This window comes from Chelonia mydas, chromosome 5 (genome assembly GCF_015237465.2).
Source record: "Chelonia mydas isolate rCheMyd1 chromosome 5, rCheMyd1.pri.v2, whole genome shotgun sequence".
NCBI lineage: Eukaryota > Metazoa > Chordata > Testudines > Cheloniidae > Chelonia > Chelonia mydas.
Window position 1 is genome coordinate 116,731,053 of NC_051245.2, and position 23,235 is coordinate 116,754,287.

The 23,235-nt window shown below is 43.1% G+C and overlaps 1 protein-coding gene across 1 annotated transcript in view; it reads left to right on the top strand.

Annotated features, from left to right (window-relative positions):
* The window catches only part of LOC122466018 (E3 ubiquitin-protein ligase Topors-like), a 107,724-nt gene that overhangs the window by 24,472 nt on the left and 60,017 nt on the right, over positions 1-23,235 (top strand). The gene's annotated exons all lie outside the window — the stretch shown is intronic.

The following is a 23,235-nucleotide window of genomic DNA, read 5'->3' on the forward strand; positions in this document are numbered from 1 at the left end:
ACATGCACATTTTGTGGGTACAGTTTAGAAAGCTTCTTTAAAAGTATGATGCTCTGGGTGAGATTCTCAGAGGTGTATCCTGGAACTCACAGCCCAGGGACAGTGGGGAATAAGGTGGCTCTGTCACTTTGGCACTCTTCTGATCCTGGGTTGATCTGCAGACCAAATTATAATTTATACAGCCAAGGAGGACTGCCTAAGTTACAGGAGGCTGTTTTTGGGTCTACAATGCTGGCCAGAATCTCAGCAATGCTACATGCCCTGGCTGTGCCCCTGACATACCTCTCCCAGTACCTGCATGCCCTCTATACCAGGGCTTCCAGAGTAGTCCTACAGATGTCTTTCACACTTCCTGTACAGGGGGAATTCTCTCCCAGCCAGATCCTGGGCTTTTAGTGCCCCTTATTGCCACATTAGGTCTTTTTATCCAGAATACTGAGGCCAGACCAGGGTGAGAATGTGTGTGTGTACGTGTGTGTGTGTACAGAAATTTATGTGTAGGTCTGCCAGTTTTTCTATTGTACAGAAACTTGACCTTTTAGGGATTTACAGCTTGACTCTAAAAATTACCGCAAGCCATACATGCTCTCAGTCCATGAATAACTGGGGGTTTTAATCCCAAATTTACTTTTGATTAAGATGGTCATTTTATCAGAGTTAAAAAGGTTTTGTGATAAAAAGCACTTTTTTGAGTCTCATAAAATTTACCAACTGCGGTTGAGTGCAACATCAAAGTGTGCAGGCTACCGGTTACTAATGTTCTATGCTGTATTGTTTTCTGACTAGATCCACTCTCATTGATACAACTGATAAGTACTATGGTTTATTGGGTCAGTAATGCACAGGCTATGAGAATGTCTCATAAAATTCCCTTGAGAGCTTTCTCCTTTTCTTTCTTCCTGAGATTTACAAGAACAGGAAATTATAAACCCTAATGATTATATTTTGGAAATATTATCAGTCTGATTTAGAGTGATAAAAAACAGGAAATTCAGACTCCAGTTTCACTCCATTATTAACTCACCCCCTTGTGCCTAATTAATGCAGCATATACAAGGCCTGAGATGATGCACGGCAAATGGGCAACCCAGAAGCTTCCTTCTCTTGTGTGACTGCAAAGGGACTGCTCACAGCAGTCCCTGCACTTCAAAGAGCAGAGCAGGTGCTTTCTCCTGTTTTCCTCAAGGAGTAGGCATGGACATGGCCCCGTCACCCACCATTCTTCCACTCTGTGGAAAAGGACCATGTGGTGGGGCAGATTACCCCCTACACCCAGTCATGAAGGAGTTAAAAAGCTCTGTGTGGTCACAATCAACCCCAACCTGTTGCACCTGTGAAGCTTGTCAGGTCTGGGAGCAGGTCCTTAAAACAGAGGACACTCCAGCTGGTTAGGCTGGTACTCTGAACTCTGCATAGCTAGGGTTCCCAGAACAGGGCCTGGGTTACTCGTTGAGGCACAGCTTGATAGTACTGCTAGCATGAGCCCTCTGAGCAAAGAAGATGGGCTGATTTGTTTTTTTTTTTTGTTGAGCTCCCTAGACTGAATTCTTGGGCCTTCACCCAGGCTGGCCTGTGGGAGCGGAGGCTTCCTGTGGAGTCTGGAACACTTTTCCTCCTTTGTGTGAGGGAGAGGCATGGCTCCTTTGGGCCTGGCAACTGTTTTCCTTTTCTTTAGAGTGTTTTATTTATCCCCCCTCCCTGCCCAATCCCAGGAGTGGGTGGATTTGCTAAGAGTACAGCTGGAGGGATATGCCCCATTCCCTGGGTCTAAACCATAGCGCTGCTGTTAGGGAATGATGTAGGAAGTAAGCGAAGTGCCTGCCTTCACCCTGAGCCGGTGATCTTGAGACGTTATCTTTGGCAGGCTAGTTTACTGGTGGTGCAATCTGCTCTCTCCTAATGCTCAGATGGCACAAGGCTAAGTCTCTGGGGCATGTTTTCCTTTGCTGGGTTGTGGCTTGAAAGACAAATGTTGTCCATGTGATTGTGCACTGATCTGAAATAAAACTCCAGAGCCAATGATGTGTGGGGAGGGTACTTTGAATCTAAATCTCAATTTAGATTCTGGTTCTTACTTGAGTGATGGGCACATGTTAGACCTTGTGGAGCTGTTTGAAATCCTCCTGCAAATATTTCCATTTCAGGCCTGTCTCTAAAAAACAGGACTGGAAGGAGGGGGAAACAGTTTTGACTCTTTAGACACCCTAAGGATGAAGAAGGCAGATAAGGGAGAGGGGAAAAGGCTATTCTTGTAGTAGCTAAAAAGCCTAGTTTTGGCATCGCCACTTATGTACAACTTGCATGGATGTCAGAGGGAATCCTGCATATGGACCAGCTGTGGAATTAAAAAATTTTGAATACTAATTAATAGGTGAGGCTGGTACTATCACCCATTATTAAGGTTGTCTGAAACTTCCCATTTTAAGACCCTGTTTTCAGTTCCATATAACTTTTTGCTAAACTTGAACTGTTTGGACTAAAATTTTCCATGCTGGGTGTCTGCCTCAAGCCAAACCTTTTTGGAAAACTTCAGACAAAGCAGTTCAGTTGTTTCTGAGAATGAGAGGGAAATACATGGTCTTGACCATCTTAAAAAATTCTGGTGGCCTTGTTTGGAATAGTTCTAGTACCCCTATACTTTAGAGCATCATCTTGAAATTTGGGAGGCAGGTGACCTTTGTGCCAACAATGTGCCTTTTGCCGTCTCCATGAAAATCTGCCCAAATTCAGCCGCATTCTAAGTCTTTGAAAAATTGTAGTTTGCAGATGCCCAGTAGAAATCTAATCGAGCTTCACAGTTAACTTGTCTAAAGATTGCATCTGCACAGAGCAGGATTTTTCCAGCAATTGCAGCTGTGGGTTGTGCTGGGTCTGGGTACCTGAACTGAGACCACGGAGTCTCTCTCCTGTGCAGCTCAATGAAGAAGCTGCCTGATTGGAATGCAGTGGAGACAAGAGTTGGACCTCTAGAGCTGAGGGAAGAGACTGCAACAAGGAGACAGGGCCTGGGAGTTGCGCAGAGTGAAGACTATGCTTTGAAGATATAAAGTGCTATGTAATGTGAAGCCATCTGAAAAATCAGGTCATAGGTGTCTCAAACTGGACACCCCAAATTAGTGGACACTTTTCACCTTGGTCTCTGTGCCTTATTTCCCCATGTGTAAAATGGTGCTAATATCACCCCTGACCTCATAGGAGTGCTGTGAACACTTAGTGGCTGTGAAGCACTCAGATGCTATAGTGATGAGCATCACAGAAAAGCCCAGGAGGAAACTAAGCATGCTGCTTTCAGAGCATGGTTTGAAAGTTGTGCAGTAAACAAGGCGTGGGGCTACACACTGAATTATGAGGAGAAACTAAAATATTGAATAACAGCTCATTAAGGGAGCAATGATCATTCTGTGCAGTGAAGAAGGCTGGGTCCTGTGGAAAAAAATGTCATGTAATTAAAGACTGTATTATAAAGTGACCTTAATTCTGGCATTTCCTAACTTCTTGGTGCTTGACTTTGCAACCTTATTATTCTTTTAATATAGTTCTTTTTGTGTGTTTGTCATGTAATAATAATAATAATACCTATCTTTCTTCTAGAGAGCACATAGTTCTTTTTAAAAAGTCAATATTATCATATCCATCTTATAAATGGGGAAACTGAGGCACATTGACTTGTCCAATATGCTCAGTCAGGACTAGAACTCATGTCTCCACTGTCCCCATCCAGGGCTCCAGCCACATTGCCTTGAGTGGGGTACATTGCCCCCTGGAGAGTGGGATTTAAGTAATATTATATTAGTGTTGAAGGGGAAAAACAGAAATATAAGCCTATATATTATAAGCCCATATAATATATATTGTCATATATATATGACCTGTATATTGTCATATACACTATGCCCTGTTCATAGCGTATCCATGTAAAAATATGACCGTGTGCCCACACACTACTGCTAAGGACAATGAACTATAACGTGATAAAGTGGAGAAAGTCCATTCACCCAAATACAAGCTGTGAGAGCTTTAGGGCTAGGGTATTTTTAGAGATACTTAGCACCCCAATAGCTAAAGTCTATGGGAAATTCAAGTGCTCAGCACCTCTGAAAATTAGGCCTTTGGCGTTTGAATCATGGGGTAAATGTTGCCTCATTGTTGTCCTTTCTTACACTCAGTGGGGTAGCACAGATCTAACAGAGGGGAAGAGTTGCTCTGAAATATTTCCTCACTTTGTAAACAGCTGGATGAGATCACTGCACATGTAATGTGTTCTTTTGGAGCAGTTCCATTTTTTCTCCTCACTTTATCCTTCTACCTCTGTTTCAACATGTAAACTTCTCCAAAGTTTCCTGAGACAGCACCAAATTCAGAGAGGGAGGGCACCAACACTGTATAATTTACTTAATGAGAGAGCACGCCTCTTTCTGCTACCTTTTCATTAAGTCATATGAAAAGGCTGGAATTGCAGGGTGTAGGTGGGATTAAAATAGGATGAAAGTAATGACACATGATAGGCTATGGATTATAGTGTGCTACATGTGTGTCTTGGATTTGTACAGCCTTGGCTTCTCTTATAATACAATGCAGGCAGGGTGTATGTGCCCCATTTCACCTGAACTATCAATGCAATAGGCCGCAGAACTAGGACTGCAGATGAGATACTGAGTCTCTGCAACGGGAAACTATAACCCAGAAAATAGAGCTAATTTTCCTTGCAGTTTATGCACTGGCACCACACGCTTCTTTTGCAATAAGGTCTGGTTCAGCAAAGCTTTCAAGCAGATGAGCGGTTCCATTGACTTCAATGGGACAGCTCACATGCTGGCAGTAAACTATGTGCTTAAGTGCTTTGCTGGATCGGGGCCTAAATTGGTTTTGGTGTCACCGGATGCTTCTGCCCAACCACCTGTGAAGAAAATCTTCACAGAACATACAGCTGGGGATCGTAAACTGTCTTCTCAAAACTGAGATTGCGAGAGCCCCCCTGTAGATTGTGTTCAGGGTTACTGTCAGACTGCCAGTTCTGCTGTCTTTGCACTTGCCAGTTGCCTTTATTTTCACCCTGTCGTTCTTCTCTGTGCCATGGCCAGTGGGCAAGTGTTGAATGCTGCCCTATGAGTCCCTCTTCCCAAGGCAAATTATTTTTGGATCACTTTTGTTGGTTGTCACTTTTCTTTCTTTTCTCTCGCCAGTCACGGTCACTGTCTGGGTTGCTTCACAAATATAAAAGGCAAGGTCCCTGCCCTAGGCATCTTCTAATCCAACTCCAATGCACATGACACATTGGAGGAGGAATTACGCTGCTGCTAAATCACCTGTTTGGATTTCTTCCTCTTTCTTAACTGTATCACAAGACTGTGTCCCAGGCCATGAGGAAGGAATGGGGTGGGGGTGAGGGGAAGTTAATGACAGGGGCAAAGATGCCCCTGGTCTGAAGAGAGGAGGAAGGCAAGTTGTGTTGAGTAGGATGTGGTTTTGAGCTCAATGATTATAGCTCCTATTTTAAAATAGAAATAAAAACCATTTAAACACAATAACTTTCACTGAACTAACAAGACACATGCCAAACCCACAACTCATTTGGCCCTGACTCAGATAGGTATGTGAGCATGTGCGGAACTTTAAGCCTGCGTGTAGCCCCGTTGACTTCAATGGGATTACTCATGGTCTGAGCATATGCTGAGCATATGCACGGGTACTTTCTTGAACTGGGGCTTTCATAATTTTGCTTTTATGGTGTACCTCTTCTCCCTGCACTTGGCTCTGGTCCTGCAGTTGGAATCACTAGGCTGATATTTGAACGACTGCCTTCCAAAAACAGGTGCTGACAGTTCTCCCGCTCCTTTACATTTTTTAACGTTTCATTTTGGGAAATAAAAGTGGAAACAATTATAGCTGAGAGGAGGGAGTGGTGAGCGAGTGCAAGGGGCGCTAGTACTGGTGTCACCCGGATTGGTTCCTGTATAAAATTCTTTTTCTTCACAATGTTCAAAGATTTGTGGAAGCGACCCTTTAATAGAATAAATATTCTACTATGCACCAGATCAAAATATGCGGATGCTCTTAAAGTTAATATCTCATACATAATTTACCTATTAAAGGACTAAACATCCCATGTCCCCTTGCAGACGTATAGAGTCCTAACGCACTGTAGTTCCTCTGTATGGAGAAGCAAGGCTGCAGGTAGCTAACACAAGTGAGGCGGTATTACCCTGCATACAAATGTAGTAGCATGGAGGGAGTTCGGGAGCTTGGAAAGGGATCAGGTCTGTAGCCAGAAGATCTGCAACTAGCACCTCATTTAGGACCTCAGAAATGCTAAGGCAGTGCTGGTTGCTCTGGGTTCCCTAGCTGCAGTAATGACTGACGTAGTAAGTACTGAAAATGCTTATTTGGGCAGTAGGGTCTGGAATACTCTGTGTCCCTGAAAAACTTGGATCCAAAGCTCTTGAATAAATGAAAACTCCTGATGAGAAGTTCTCTTTCCTAGCAGGCATAGCAAGTACATTAGAGGGTACTGTTAGGTCAAAGAACACCTCACAGTGGTCTCTCTGGACCAGCATACTTTAGCATTCTCCTTGAAATTTTTTTAACATGTTGACATATGAACTAGCAAAAGGGCAGGCTTTCAGGTGTTGTGACAAAGTTCCTGCTTTACCTTGGTGGGTCTTGGGCTTATCGGTGGATTTGCTCGCCTTGGAGCTTCACGGCAGCCCTCAGCTTGGCCATTTTTCTGAATTCACAGTCCAGGTCAACTCCTCCTGTGTCTGACCAGGAGTTGGGAAGATTTCGGGGGGAGGGGGAACCCGGGCCCGCCCTCTACTCCGGGTTCCAGCCCAGGGCCCTGTGGAATGCAGCTGTCTAGAGTGCCTCCTGGAACAGCTGTGCGACAGCTACAACTCCCTGGGCTACTTCCCCATGGCCTCCTCCCAACACTTCTTTATCCTCACCATAGGACCTTTCTCCTGGTGTCTGATAATGCTTGTACACCTCAGTCCTCCAACAGTCAGCGTTCTCACTCTCAGCTCCTAGTGCCTCTTGCTCCCAGCTCCTCACACGCACACCACAAACTGAAGTGAGCTCCTTTTTAAAACCCGGGTGCCCTGATTAGCCTGCCTTAATTGATTCTAGCAGATTCTTGATTGGCTGCAGGTGTTCTAATCAGCCTGTCTTAATTGTCTCCAGACGGTTCCTGATTGTTCTGGAACCTTCCCTGGTACCTTACCCAGGGAAAAGGGACCTACTTAGCCTGGGGCTAATATATCTGCCTTCTATTACTCTCCTATAGCCATCTAGCCCGACCCTGTCACAGTGTATACAACAAATGTTTAGAACACACCCTACTGAAATTTGCGAAAAGAAAGTTGTAAATTTGTAAGACATGCTTCTTTTTCCTTTTCCTGTGCAGTTTACAAGTCCACACATTTATCTGGATGTCAACATACATTACTACACATGGAGGCTACAACCAGCGGGGAGGTAAATATTCTTTAATCAAAGGCTGCAATTCTTTTAGGATGTTCTATGGACAACACTCTATTACAGATGTTAGTGTCTATAACATGTGCCAGATTGACAGCCCTGGATAGCCAAGTCCTTTGCTTAGCCACAAGTACAGTATGAGTAATGGCATGCAAGTTGCCCCTCATTGTCCCAACAGTGTCTCATCCACGTGTTGGAGGGGTTAGGATATACCAGAGTGTAGTCTCCATGTCCATTCAGTCCTTGGCCTTTCAGACTGCCAACTGCTGCCATGCAGAATGATGCTGCCCATGTTTTCCCCATATGTACTTAAATGTTTTCAAAAGAAAAATAAGTTGCACACATTATAGCAGTGAAATAGGTCGCAGAACATATAAGCATCCCCCAGAATGAAGGTGAAAAGAATCAAACATTTTCTTCATAGTGTTTGTTGGATATTCATAGTGTGTGTTGTGTATTCAGCTATCTGCATTCTGAGTTATCCCAAAGCAACTAGTATATAGGATAGGTCAGATTTCTAACTGATTAGGTACTTTTTATGGCCCCCATATCTGAGTGCTGATCCTGTTGAACTATATGTAGGTTATATGGATTCCATCTCTACTGCAGACTTCCTAACACATGTAAATAATGTTCTAAAGCTAGGTTGCTTAATGCCATCCTTAGTCTTTTAAGTAGATGGACTGATTTCCCCCCAAAAAATACCTGCTGAACACCCAGAAATATACTGACTTCAGTGGGGACTCCTCAGTGTTCAGCACTTTTGAAAATCAGGTTACTTATTTCAGAGTCTGAATAAGTAATTAAAAGCCTGTTCTAAGCAAACATTTTGTTAAAAAATCCTAGCCACAGAGACAAGCAGATTTCCTGAACTTCAGCTCCTTCTGAATTAATGCCTCTGTTGAATCCTTCATTTAAACAGATGTCACGCAGTCATATGTCAAATCATCAAGAATTTTTCTTTTGCCCTCTCCCTCTCCCTCCCTCCCCTCCCCTCCCCTCCCCTCTTTCTCCAGATAGGTCTGCTCTGGTTTTTGGTAACTTGGTTTGCATTTCACAGATTGTTTCCTCATTTGTAGATCTTGTGGATGGTGGTCAGGTATTAGTCACAAGTGAATGAAATCTAAATCCAGATGCCTCTAACTTTATTCCATGAAATAATTACATTTTCTCAGGAATCTAATAAAACTTGTGCTTAAAGTCTGAACAAAACTTTCCCAAAATGCAAATTTTAACCGCTCATCAAAAATAATGGAATTATTTTATAAGGAGTCAGGTTTACTGAGAATACGGTCACTTGTTTTTCTGTAAGTTTCATAAGCAATGGTTCTTCAGTGATCCCACAGTGACTTCAGTGGAAGTTAGGAGCCTAAATACCTTTGAGGATCTGGGCCTCAGTGCTGAGGGTGTTTACAAGTGCTCTGCATTATTCTGTCCCTGGCACAGTCATGCAATGGGTTGCATCACTTTGCAAGAGTTTGCAAGCATCTAAAGCACTGAGTGATCACGCAGCATCACAATGGTGAATCACAGAAAGTGCCTGATCCAAACCCATTTGAAGTTAATGGAAAAACTTCAGTTGACTCAGTAGAACATACAAATTGTCATATTGGCCACCCTAACAGTTCGTCTGATCTAGTAACCTGTCCTCAACTGTGGTCAGTAGCAGATGCTTTCAAGGAAGAGAACCTGTATTGGGCAGTTACGGGCTAATCTGCCCCCATGAAAAGTTTCCTCCTAACCCTATGGTCCGTAATTGGCTTGTGTCCTGAAACTTGAGCTTCCAAAGCCCCTGGGTTTGTTTTTTTTTAAATTTATTTCATGTTATAAATCTGGATTTTATTTGTTATCCATATAAATGTTTTGAATCCTGCTAAGCCTTTGGATTCAATGAATACGTGTTAGATCAGACCCTAAAGTTTGGATGTTTTTTCTGAACTGTTACCCTAATCTTATCAGAGTCATACAGACTAACCCTAGCAACTGAGCAGAGTCCCAGTGAAATCAGTAGGGCTCTGCAAGGATACAGAGGTCTTCCTGCGCAGATCATGTGGCACAGCTGGGTCCTACCTGAACTTCCAGGCTCACAGAATTGGAACAGGGAGCCTTGTGAAAACCAGAAAGGGAAAGTGGCCAATCATCTTGTACAGTCAAGTTCAAAAGATAAACAAACTGCAAGAGATGGAGAAAAAAGAAATCAGAGTATTCTAAAAGTTTAGCTTTTAATAAGCTCAGGTGGTGTTACCAGTACCACCAAGGATTTCTTTTTTAAATATGTATTTGTTAGCAATATTATTTTGCTTGTGCTAATGATAAAAATCATTTGTGTCAATAGCAGAACTGGTCCAATCATGAAAATATTAACTTATTCCTGGGTAATTTATTTGCAAAATAAATTATTCATTGTATATTATTTATCAGAGGGATAGCCATGTTAGTCTGTATCCACAAAAACAATGAGGAGTCTGGTGGCACCTTAAAGACTAACAGATTTATTTGGGCATAAGCTTTTGTGGGTAAAAAACCCACTTCTTCAGATGCATGGAGTGAAAATTACAGATACAGGCATAAATATATGTTGGCACATGGAGAAGTGAGTTAGCTTACAAGTGGAGAACCAGTGTTGAAGGCCAGTTTTGTCAGGATGGATGTGGTCCACTCCCAATAATTGATTTTTCCCTCTCTTGGTATTGACCCGTCCTCATCAATTATTAGGAGTGGACCACATCCACCTTGACAAAATTGGCCTTCAACACTGGTTCTCCACTTGTAAGCTAACTCACTTCTCCATGTGCCAACATATATTTATGCCTGTATCTGTAATTTTCACTCCTTGCATCTGAAGAAGTGGGTTTTTTACCCAGGAAAGTTTATGCCCAAATACATCTGTTAGTCTTTAAGCTGCCACCGGACTCCTTGTTTGTTTTTGTGCACATTATTTAGTCACTTATAGCTAGTCAAATACAGTAAAACAATTTAATTGGAGGAAAAATAGCAAATTACAGCAATAAATTATGCACAGCCCTAATCAGCAGTAGCGTCTCACTAGAATTTATGTACTTTGGGTGTGAATCCTTACCCCCTGAAGCCAATGAAAAAGCTCTCATTGGCTTCAATGAGTATTGAATCAGGCTCTATCTAATCTCGATAGTCACGGTGATTACTTGAACCAAGTCACGTGAATGTTCTTTTTCTATTTTATCCAAAGCACTTCATATGTTAACAGAACCAATCTTGACTCAGCCAAGTTCAGCTGTATAAAGATGGTGTTATCTAGAAAATCAGACATGCCAGCAAAGGATTAACTGCTGAATGGCTGACTTAAATAAGATATTATTCGGGGCAAATTTTGAGTGATAGTATCAGGAACAATAGTTCTGGGAAGACTTATGTCCATTTGACAGCAGCCTTAACTACCTGAAGGGGGGCTCCAAAGAGGATGGAGCTCGGCTGTTCTCAGTGGTACTAGATGACAGAACAAGGAGTAATGGTCTCAAGTTGCAGTGGGGGAGGTTTAGGTTGGAAACACTATTAGGAAACACTATTTCACTAGGAGGGTGGTGAAGCACTGGAATGGGTTACCTAGAGAGGTGGTAGAATCTCCATCCTCAGAGGTTTTTAAGGCCTGGCTTGATAAAGCCCTGGCTGGGATGATTTAGTTGATGTTGGTCCTGCTTTGAGCAGGGGGCTGGACTAGATGACCTCCTGAGGTCTCTTCCAACCCTAATTGTCTATGATTTCTAAAGCAATTAAATTAATGGAGGAGGGGAGGGGGAAGCAAAACAGGAGAGGGCTGCTCCTACTCTCTGAAGGCCCCTGAATCAGCTTTTTGGAATTCTCCAGATCCACTAACTTCATGGCTTTAGCTATTACCAACAATTGTACTTCCAGACAACAAGGGGTGTGTGGTTTTTGTGTGCACGCGCTACAGCTAATAGGACTCAGCAAACTTTTTTGTGTTGAACTTTTCCATGTTATTCAGACAAAGATCCTCTTTGCACAGAAATACATGAAATATCAGCGAACACTGGTCTGCTTGTCTTAGAAACCATGAGCTCTTCTAATTTCAATAAGTCCTGATGTATTCCTTTGGAAGGAAGCAGCAATTGTATTGTTAATAGACAATGAACTTTCTGTTGAGGATTAAATAGTGATAGCATACCCTTATGATAAAATCCTGGCCCCACTGAAGTCAGTGGCAGAATTCCCATTAACTTCAAAGGGGCCAGGATGCCACCCGTAGAATCAGAGTACATTATGCTGAGTTGGCACACTAATGAGAAATCCTATCCCATCAACCACTGATGATAAACTGTGGGCCTGATCCTCAGGTGGTGTAGAATGGAATCTCTCTCTTGAAATGAACAGAGCTATTCTAGCTGAGCATGTAGCCCCATATTGTGCTGATTTGGACCCAAAACTTGTTATGTTTAAAACGTTTTATTTTACTATTGTTGTCTAATCTGGTGATGGCTCTGGTTGGCATCTGGTAGAGTAGGCCTCATTAAAATGTAAACTGACTGTCCTATGGTTTTTGAATATGTTTCAAGTAATTAGCATGCACATGGCAGCAAGGAATTTGGCCTGGACCACGGTGAATGTTTACTCTATAATGGTGCCTATGGTAAAAGGTTAGTGACGGACCTACGTTGCCTGGCATAGAAAAATAGTTCTTACTCTTTTGGAACTTTTAAATGTTGGCTCCACAGCAGTGCTTTGTTCACAGATTGTCAAAATAAAGGGAACTGAGGACTGGGAACTGGCTCCAGTATTCAGTGCTGAAGTGAATGGGAGGCTTTCCATTGAATTCAGTTGGCATTGGATCACACTCTTTCACAGCTACATATAATAAGCAAGAATCAAAGTACGTATGAGCCAGGGTTGTGGTATGATCTAGTCACGTCTGTGGGTTGGGTTTTTTTTGGGTTTTTTTCCTGGTAATATGTCTGAGCCATTCACCACAACAAACAGGCAAGATCGTTTACATAACACTTCCAACCAGGGTGGTGAAATTCTTTCAAGGGTTGCTCATAAAGCATCCTGTGGCCAAAGTGATTAAAGGGCTTCAGGTCTAGACCTGAAAAGACACCACATGCCTGTTTTCAAGGTATATGACTCGTCGGACCTGTTTGCAAGTCAGACAGACTTTAAAACATTTTCCTCTACCAAGTAACGGGTTTTAGAAGCTTATATTACTTTTTAAAAATCAACAATAAGCAACTCTATATGTCCTTTTGGGCAGACCCATGCCAAGGAGCATGGGGATCTCTTGCTTATGTTTACGGCTCTTTGCCCTCCGGAGTCCAAACAACAAAAAGATCCAAGTTTCTCTTTGTCAGGTATTTTTATCTCCGTCAGCCCAGAATCCAAGCTGTTGGGATGAGTTCACTGGAAGGATTGAAGAAAGTAATCAACAAAGTCTCTGTCCTTTGATGCTACACAGTGCTTCATTTGCCTTCAGTGGACCATCTTGTGTGCAGGTCAAACACGTTACCTTAATTAATGCTGCTTTTCCTATTTGAGGTACATAATTACAGAGGTTCACAATGCAAACACTCAGTATAACTTGCTACCATGTGATACAGATATTATAAGTAGAATTAATACATACATCCTACAAGTATTCCATGAAGTCTAAACACATTCTCATAACACTAATTCCTGTTTTAACCATACTAACCCACAGGTGAGCCAGCTTGGTTCCCAGCTATGCATTTGTCAGTGTTCAGTGAGGCCCCAGGCCTTGGCATAAGCTGGCACCTGATCTGCCAGTGTCACAGTGCGTACCTTCAGACTCTCCATCCAGTGAAATCTCCTTGATAACGTGTCTTCCAGCTAAATCTGAACCACTCCACATTACTTTTTACAAGTGAAAGAAAATGCCAAGCTCTGGTAAAAATGGCAAAGGTGTGTGTAGTTGGCACGCACACTTGGGAGCTCAGCACAGGCCTCTGTTATAGCCTGTTCCTGAATGGCACAATCTGTCCCTTTAAGAGTACAGCACGATTTATGATGATCTTAACTGTTCACTTCAAAGCAAGGACATGATTAGATTTGGTAAATGATGTCATATACACTCTTGTCTTTGAGCAAATTTAGTTGTTTTTTGGGTTTGGCTAATTACTTTTAGGATTTATCTGGTTCTGTTCATCCACTGCTCTCAAAGCATTTTACATGGTGAGTAAGATGTATTCTTCACATTTTATAAATAGGGAATTTCTTTTCTGAGCTACTTTGTTTCCTAGTTTTCTCATCCTCCACATTCACCCAGAGATCAGGAATCAGCCCAATAGCAATAGAGCAGAGTTTATGCCAAAGAAGTAGGTTCCAGTTGCTACACTTGTTTTGGTTTATGGGAGTAGTTATTTCTAGTTCAAATATTTATACAGAGCCCCTGTAATGGAAAGCCCTGTGCTGGCAGGTCATAGCAATCATAATGGCACCCAACAGATACAGGGTTAAAACAAAAATTAAAATCATAGCCCTGTGGAATGCCACTCACTAATTCTTCATTGTGACATTACTGAGAGACTTCAGGTTCAGTTCAAATGCCTGGCTTATAGTATTGTGCATTATGGAGAAAAACACACTCATATTTCCAGAAAACTTGAAAGGAAAAAGAACAATGGGAATTAATCAGCATTAGAGAAATATGATGGTGAACTGTTCAATGCTTATGGCTTCAGGGGCGGGGGTGGGTGGGTGTTGGGGGGAGCCCTTCAGGTTATGTTCGTCTTGCTAATGTGCTTCATTCATCTTTCCTTTAATTCCTTAAAAGGACATCATGAAGGGAATGTATAATCTGTACAGGGCAATAAACAATTTTAGTTTATTTTTGCTTCACAGCTCACCTTTCAAACTGGCATAAAACTCTGCAACATCTCCCAGAGTATTAGATCACAGACCTCTCTAGTGGTTAGAAATCTCTGAGTTTGGAAATACAAACTCCATTTTTTTCCACCTCAGTCAGGGCCTCTATTCAACAAAGTACACATTTTCAAGATAAATTTGACTTGGACTGTAAGCTCCTCTGGGCAGGGCCTGTGTCTTTGTTTGTACAGCACCTGACACGGTGGGGCTGAAGTCACAAGGTACCACAGTAATCTCATTTTCTGAGACTTGCCCAAATTGCCCACTCCTATGCTGCATAAAAGCTTGTTGATTTGATTCAAGAAATATGTAAATGGCACAATACTTCTCGGGTCACCCTAGGTGACACTTAAAACATTCTGAACCAGGCATGACACGCCCTACCCCAGAGCTTGGTTTGGATGAAATACCCTTTTGTCAGTCTAGGACAGACTTCTCCATTTGATGGGTCCACCAATTAAAGAGATATTACCTTAGCAGGGTACCTGTGTGAAAGTGACTGTCAGGATGAATGGAGGAACTAAACCCAGTATTTGGTGAAAGGTACAAAAGGCACACACTTTAGCCAGAAAGAAAACTAAAGACAGGAAGACCAAGGCAACTGAGAAATAAACTGGTAAAAGTCTGACACTACTGTACTAACAGCTGGGAATTTCAAGGAAGTGAGCAGAACACCCACTTTTCTGGAGCACGTTTTTAAAAAAGAGATAGGAGCTTTTCCCTCTGCATTGCCTTGCTGATACTTCATAAGAGGTAAGGAAAGGAGGACTTGTGGTACCTTAGAGACTAACAAATTCATTTGAGCATAAGCTTTCGTGAGCTCCAGCTCACTTCATCGGATGCATACAGTGGAAAATACAGTGGGGAGATTTATATACACAGAGAACATGAAACAATGGGTGTTACCATACACACTGTAACGAGAGTGATCAGGTAAGGGGAGCTATTATCAGCAGGAGAGCGGGGGAGAGAAAACCTTTTGTAGTGATAATCAAGGTGGGCCATTTCCAGCAGTTGACAAGAACATCTGAGGAACGGTGGGGGGAATAAACATGGGGAAATAGTTTTACTTTGTGTAATGACCCATCCACTTCCAGTCTCTATTCAAGCTTAACTTAATTGTATCCAGTTTGCAAATTAATTCCAATTCAGCAGTCTCTCCTTGGAGTCTGTTTTTGAAGTTTTTTTGTTGAAGAATTGCCACTTTTAGGTCTGTAATCGAGTGACCAAAGAGATTGAAGTGTTCTCCGACTGGTTTTTGAATGTTATAATTCTTGACGTCTGATTTGTGTCCATTTATTCTTTTACGTAGAGACTGTCCGGTTTGACCAATGTACATGGCAGAGGGGCATTGCTGGCACATGATGGCATATATCACATTGGTAGATGTGCAGGTGAACGAGCCTCTGATAGTGTGGCTGATGTGATTAGGCCCTATAATGGTGTCCCCTGAATAGATATGTGGACACAGTTGGCGACGGGCTTTGTTGCAAGGATAGGTTCCTGGGTTAGTGGTTCTCTTGTGTGGTGCTGGTCAGTATTTGCTTCAGGTTGGGGGGCTGTCTGTAAGCAAGGACTGGCCTGTCTCCCAAGATCTGTGAGAGTGATGGGTCGTCCTTCAGGATAGGTTGTAGATCCTTGATGATGTGTTGGAGAGGTTTTAGTTGCGGGCTGAAGGTGATGGCTAGTGGCGTTCTGTTATTTTCTTTGTTAGGCCTGTCTACAGCCAAGCTCTACGATACAACCGCATTTGCTCCAACCCCTCAGACAGAGACAAACACCTACAAGATCTCTATCAAGCATTCTTACAACTACAATACCCACCTGCTGAAGTGAAGAAACAGATTGACAGAGCCAGAAGAGTACCCAGAAGTTACCTACTATGGGACAGGCCCAACAATGAAAATAACAGAACGCCACTAGCCGTCACCTTCAGCCCCCAACTAAAACCTCTCCAACGCATCATCAAGGATCTACAACCTATCCTGAAGGACGACCCATCACTCTCACAGATTTCTAACAGGGACACACACAGGGCATGGATGACATCTTAATTCTAATTTCCTTGTGCGCCCACATTCACCTTGGCTCTTAATTGCCCTGTGCCTTACTTTCCCTATCTGTGAAATAGGGCTAACAAGTTACCCATCTCCCAGAGATGTCATTTGTGAAGTGCTTTGATATCCTCGGATAAAATGCACTACAGAAGGACAAAGTATTTTTTGATCAGTTTTACTGTGGCATGTAAAAATGCAAGTTATTTCCACAATGCCTTGTGTAACTTTTTAACTGAACCTTGAGAGAAATGAAAACCAGGGTTCTTTTTCTTTCTTTTTTTTTTTTTAAAGGCCAGTAAGCAAGTCAATCCTCCCGCTAGGTTTGTAGCTTTTTTTAAAAACTTTTCAGACAAAATATGACAACAAGAGCTGTTTGCATGGCATTTCTGAGTCTGGAGCACCTGGTTTTCATTTGGAAATGACATGAGAAGCTCTGATTCTGTATTTAGTTTCAAATGAAATCCATGTGGCAGTAACTCAGAGCAGTGCTGGGCTGGGCCCCGGGTACTGCGAGCATCTCTAATTAAATTTAGGAAACCATTCCCCTCCCCCCATGAAAGTTCAAAGTATTAACACTAATAAAAAGTTGGCTTGAAGTGAGGACAAGGGTCCCCTCATCTAGCCTGCCTTGGGGCATCCAGATAAAATTATATACCTTTGGCTGCTACCAAATGACAGATAAAGCTGGAATCAGATGCATGAAATGGGAAGTAAAGACTCAAGAGGAATATGAGAGAGGGCTGCCGAGTAGGGGAGGGGAGAGAGGAACTGCTGGGGATGCAAAGGAAGACACATCTGAAATTTACAAGAAGAAAGTTTATTTTGTTGCTGATACACAATCAATAGCATTAGATCAGGTTGTTCAAGAATGTGCATCATCATTTACATGCTTTGGAGTAGGAATAAGGGGGCCTAAAGATACAGATCGGCACCACTAGGATCTATAAAGCTTTTAAGTAGTTTAGGTGCCTCACTCCCACTGAAAGCTAATGGCAGTTACGTGGCTAACTCGTTAAGGCATGTTAGGCCCCTAAATACCTTTTTTAATGTGGCCTTTAGTCTTAGGAAATGGTGTGTTGGGGGGGAGGCTAAATGACACTTTTATTATAGTAGAATAAATCCAGAAGTTCAGATATTCAGAAAGGCTGAACTCAGATTTGTTTTCTGTTGATGACCTCTCATATTGTTACATTTCTAGAACTGTGACTCTTTTAATTTTTGAAAGAATGTGCTGGGGGGGTGGGAGGATAACTGGTTTTAAGTGAAGGTGAAAAAAACCCAAATTTTAAAATGATCTTGGCTATCCCTGAATTGTACTTCTGATTCCATTGTTTTATCCTCCAAAGAGCTCATCGCTTAAAGTATTTTAGTTGCTTAGATCAAAAAGATGACTGTGTAGTGAGTATTCAGACAACTCGGGTGTGGGAGGGGCATTACACTGGAGAAGGATTAGAGAGAACGTGAGATCTAGAAATATGAGCATGGTTCTAGCCATAAATCTACTTCTGACTCTGTGGCTAGGCTGACCTGGATGCTCAGACACAGTACCGATCACCCAAATTAACTCTGCGCTGAAGACACACACGGTGTGTGAGACCTATGCCAACTCATTTTATCTCTCCTTCTCGCAATAATCCCACCCCCAAAAGTTCAAAAATCATGACTCAGACTCCAAAATATTGTGAGATTGGCCCCAAAATCATAAGATCTTTTTAAACAAATATTGCCTTCTGGGTTTTGGTTTCTCTGTTTAACACCTTCTGCTCACCCTCAGTGTATGCTGGTGACAAATAAGTGTGCCCATCCCTCCCAAATGTATTAAGTAGGGTGATTTATTTTTACCCCTGCTGCAGGAGCTACCAGCTTCTATCCAAAACCCAACAATTCTAAATAATTGGATGTCCCAGCCCGGCCCCCCATCTGCCCAGCTTCCATATCTGTACTTGGTTCTTCCCCACCGCCAGTGTCACCTCTGCTCTTCCTGCAGCTCCAGGGGTACTTCACCCCCCTTTCCCAGGCCTGCTGTTTCAGGAATGAAGAAGGGAAGAGTGGAAGACAGGCTGAGCCATTGTTCGCAGAAGGGGAGCAGGGCAGCAGAGCTGCTCTCAGTGGCTGCATCTTTCTGCTGTCATCCCCCCTCTCCTTCAAAAGCCTTCTCTCAGCTCCTGACGAAAAAGGAGAGCTCTTCTGCTCTGCCTCCTGCAGCAGCTCTGGTTGACTACCCTTCCCTAGGAGGCAGGGAAGTGGGGAAGGCAGCCAAGGTGTTCTCTCCTCCCTGTTCCTCCATTGGCCTGGCTGACATTCATGAGCAGACTCCAGATTTTGAATCCAGCCCTGGCCCAAATCCCATCACTGGCGTTGGGGCTGGACTGTCACCCTGTGATATGCCCTGAGTGAGGAATGGCCCGTAGCTGCACGGCCTCAACACCAAATTAAAAAAATCATGGCTCAGTCATGATTCCTCCCCTGCTCTTCCCTTCCTTGTTTCATGGAACAACTCACTCCTACTTGGGTGTGCAGCCGGCTACTCTGGCCGGTGAATGGGGGTGTACCCAAGGCTCCTCTTACTGGCCACCTCTTTCTGCTCCCTCCCTGCAAGCCTAGTAACAAGCCCATCGGGGGGCAGCCTGTGCATTTCCCTCTGCTACTGGCGTTTTAAGCTGAGAGGGTTTGAGTAGGGCTATAAAGCAGGTCTTACTCTCCTTTGCTTCCCTGCATAGCCAGTGCAAGAGCTTTGACAATCCAGCCCTTCACAATTAAACGCAAGCAACTGTGATGGGGAAAACCCCTGTTAGGGAACAATCCCAGAGCAGACTACAGAGTGTAGGTTGTAAACTGTTTGGGGAAGAAAGAGTGTCTTTCTGTATGTTTTAGACAGTGCCTTCTAAACTGTGGGTGTTCTGGTACTACAGCTGATGATGATGGCAGCGGCCGATGTCCTTGTGATTCCCTGTTACAGTGTCGTGTCTTGCTTGGAGGGCTCACTGAGAAAGCAGCACATACGCTGTCATAAATAGAAAGGGAAGGCTAACCACCTTTAAATCCCTCCTGGCCAGAGGAAAAACCCTTTCACCTGTAAAGGGTTAAGAAGCTAAAGATAACCTTGCTGGCACCTGACCAAAATGACCAATGAGGAGACAAGATACTTTCAAAGCTGGAGGGGGGAGGGACAAAGGGTTCTCTCTGTCTGTGTGTTGCTTTTGCCGGGACCAGAGCAGGAATGCAGGTCAGAACTCCTGTAAAGGGTTAATAAACAATCTAGTTAGATATGTGTTAGATTCTGTTTTGTTTAAATGGCTGATAAAAATAAGCTGTGCTGAATGGAATGTAGATTCCTGTTTTTGTGTCTTATTGTAACTTAAGGTTTTGCCTAAAGGGATTCTCTGTGTTTTGAATCTGATTACCCTGTAAGCTATTTACCATCCTGATTTTACAGAGGTGATTCTTTTCCTTTTTCTTCAATTAAAATTCTTCTTTTAAGAACCTGATTGCTTTTTTTCATTGTTAAGATCCAAGGGTTTGGGTCTGTGTTCACCTATGCAAATTGGTGAGGATTTTTTATCAAGCCTTCCCCAGGAAAGGGGGTGTAGGGTTTGGGAGGATTTGTGGGGGGGAAAGATGTTTCCAAGCGGGCTATTTCCCAGTTATATATTTGTTAGACGCTTGGGGGTGGCAGCAATGAAGTCCAAGGGCAAAAGGTAAAATAGTTTGTACCTTGGGGAAGTTTTAACCTAAGCTGGTAAAAATAAGCTTAGGGGGTTTTTCATGCAGGTCCCCACTTCTGTACCCTAGAGCTCAGAGTGGGGAAGGAACCTTGACATACGCTCTGCCAGGTTCAAAACTCAGCAGTAAGTCTTACTCATTTCACACATACTGACCCTATACAGTGAATGTTGGAAACTTTAGAGTGCCTCCCAGCTAAACAGCAAATCACTTCTTACAAGATTTGTACATCATGGGCCTAAAGCAAAGCCCACTGAACTCAGTGGAAGCCTTGCCACTGAAGTCAATGAGCTTTGGGTCAATCCTCTTATGTAAAATATTTTCCATGGTTTTGGTCTTTGAGTTCTTTTTGATCTTCATTGCTCAGCAAGCCCTTTAATCAACAAAATAATCCTTCCATAAAGCCAGCCATCCTCCATAAGAATAATGACTTTGGGCTCAAAAGCTTATTGTTTACTCTCCCTCCTTATACAAGCAAACACTCACCCAGAAAACCCATCAAGTGCTCTCCCTTGAGGGGAGCACTCTAATAAATGATGAAGAAAAGGCCACTATACCAAAGGATAAGCCTATTTGAAGACCATACAAATAATTAACATCAATGAGAAGTTTTACTAGGATCTGAAAAGACACCTAAAGGAGAAAGCATGCTTCACCTGTTTTTAACCTGTATTCACTAACACTGTGGACTGATGCATTTTAAAAGCAAATATTCATAGTTTGTTTTGTTTGTTTAACATGGGAACTATAAAGTAGAACAGGATTTGATTTTCTTGCATGGTGTCAGTCTTGACAAATTACACGGATGGTTTGAAACCTGCTTGCAGTCAAATGTAGAAATTTCCATTCTGCTATAGCTGTCGGAGTAAAAGTGGTGTTGACAGGTTAGAGGTGAAAGCCTTCTGTGGATTGATTCTGTTGTGTAAAGGTTCATTATCTCACTGTACAGTAGATTGGCATACTGAGAGTTTGAATGATCTGTACAGTATCTTTCGCAGCAGAAGGCTCTAAAATTCAAACTCAATCTATAACTGCCTCTATTTCAGAGCTGCACACAGAGACCCTTTTTTGTTTGTTTGTTTCAGCCGGTGAAATCCTTGGGACAACCACAAAGCTTTCTGTGTATACATAGGTGCCCGTGTTCAAGTGCTGGGACTCACTGTCCGAGGCCCTTTGAGGAAAAACAACATTTTGAAAGGAAAAAGGAGAGTGACATTTCAACAAAGCTGTCGTTTTAGAGGCATTCCCAAGCGCTCACATTGCAAAGTGGTTTGTTTTTGTGGAAGTAACTCAGTTATTTTCCTTTCATGCAAAGACATTCCAGGTCTCTGCAATGAGGGGCATTTTGCTTTCCTTAAGTCCCACCTCTGATACCGTGAAATGCTCTTTATGGCCCTCTTCTGAACTGAAAAGGTTTTCTCCTTATATTTTAGTTCCTTTACTCCTCTTCCTTCAGTACCAGCTCATCCAGATCTGCATCCCAGCCAGAGGCCCCAATTCAGCCATCAGCTCTGCCTGGGTGGAGCCCCATAGAATTCACTAGGACCCTGTGCAGATGCATGAGACCACCCACCTAGAGCTTGTTGCATGACTGGGCTAAGACTGCAAGAGGCAGCTTCGGGAACTCCCCAACTGAGCTGAGCAAATAATGGATTTTTTTTCATTCGCTGGCAAATCTGAAAAATCAACAGTTTTTGTTTGGTGTCCAACTGAGCGGCAGGGGGAGGGTTCAGAAATTTTTCAGTCAGTCAAAGTTGAAAATCTTTTCATTTCAACTGCACATTTTTCTTTTTAATTGCATGTTTTTTTACAAAAGCCAAGTTTCACAAAATGCCAGTGGGACAAGGAGGCGCTCCCTTATAAACTTTAGACCAGTGGTTAGGATAGCCTCCTGGTATGTAGGAGACCCAGTTTCAGTTCTCTTTTCTCCATGCCCTCCTACCCTCAATCTGATGTGGAGAAGGGATTTGAACTTGGGAACTAGTGCAGAAGAATGCCCCAGCCACTAGGCTATGGGGTATTTTGGGATGGGTCTTTCTCAGTCTCTCCTGTTGAAGCTGTCCCACTATGTATGAATAGTTAGTCACTGAAGCAGGGACTTGAACTTTGGTCTCCCACATGAGTACCCTAGCCACCAGGCTAAAGGGTCATTCTCATTCTCCTTGCCTGGCCCCATGACTATCCATTGTCCTCATGAATGACTATGAATTGCCACTGTGAATGAAAGGGGTGACATGGTCCAAGTGACGGGCTAGGAAAATGATCTTCACAGCAGCATTCTGAATGGATGTGAGCAGGGCAAGATGGCATTTGTCAAGGCCAGGGAGAAGGATGTTGCAGTAATTGAGAGCTTGGATAAGAGCTTTAGCTGTGTGGATGGATAGGACAGATAGGAAAGGCCGTATCTTAGGTAAGTTATGCAGAAGGAATCAGCTAGATTTAGATGCAGTCTGGATGCAAGGACCTACAGAGAAGGTTCAGTCAAAGATGACATCCGGGTTATGGGTCTGAGTGACAGGCAGGATGGTGGTGTTGTCCACAGTGATTGAGAAAGGAGTAGTGGGAAGGGCTTGGTGTGAATGGAGGGTTTAGAGATTAAGAACTCCTGGTTTTTTTAGCCATGTTTAGCTTGAGCTGACAGCAAGACATTGACAAGCAGATGTCAGAGAGGCAGTCTGATGTTTTAGTTTGGACAGAAGGAGATTGCTCTCGAGCATAGAGGCCGAGCTGAGAGTCGTCAGCACGGAAACATTAATTGAATTTGTGTCTGTGGATGGGATTGCCCAGAGATGAGGTGCAGAAGGAGCAGAGAAGGGGATGAAGGACAGAGCCCTGTGGAACCCCCATAGAATGCTGGAGGCTGGATGAGGAGGGTCCTTCAAAGGACCCGCTGAAAGAGTGATGAAAGATGTATGAGAAGAACCAGGAGAAGACAGAATCATGGAATAACCAAACAACCTTTATGCTCCTCCAATCCTGGGCCAGGTCCCTGGCAGAAGTGAGCAGCCTGAAGGTTGCTACAACTTCCTGTAGCTGCCAACAGCCAAGAGGTCTTCAGCCACGCACCCTTTGTCCCAGTCACATCCCATATGCTGGCAACAAGGAAGGACAT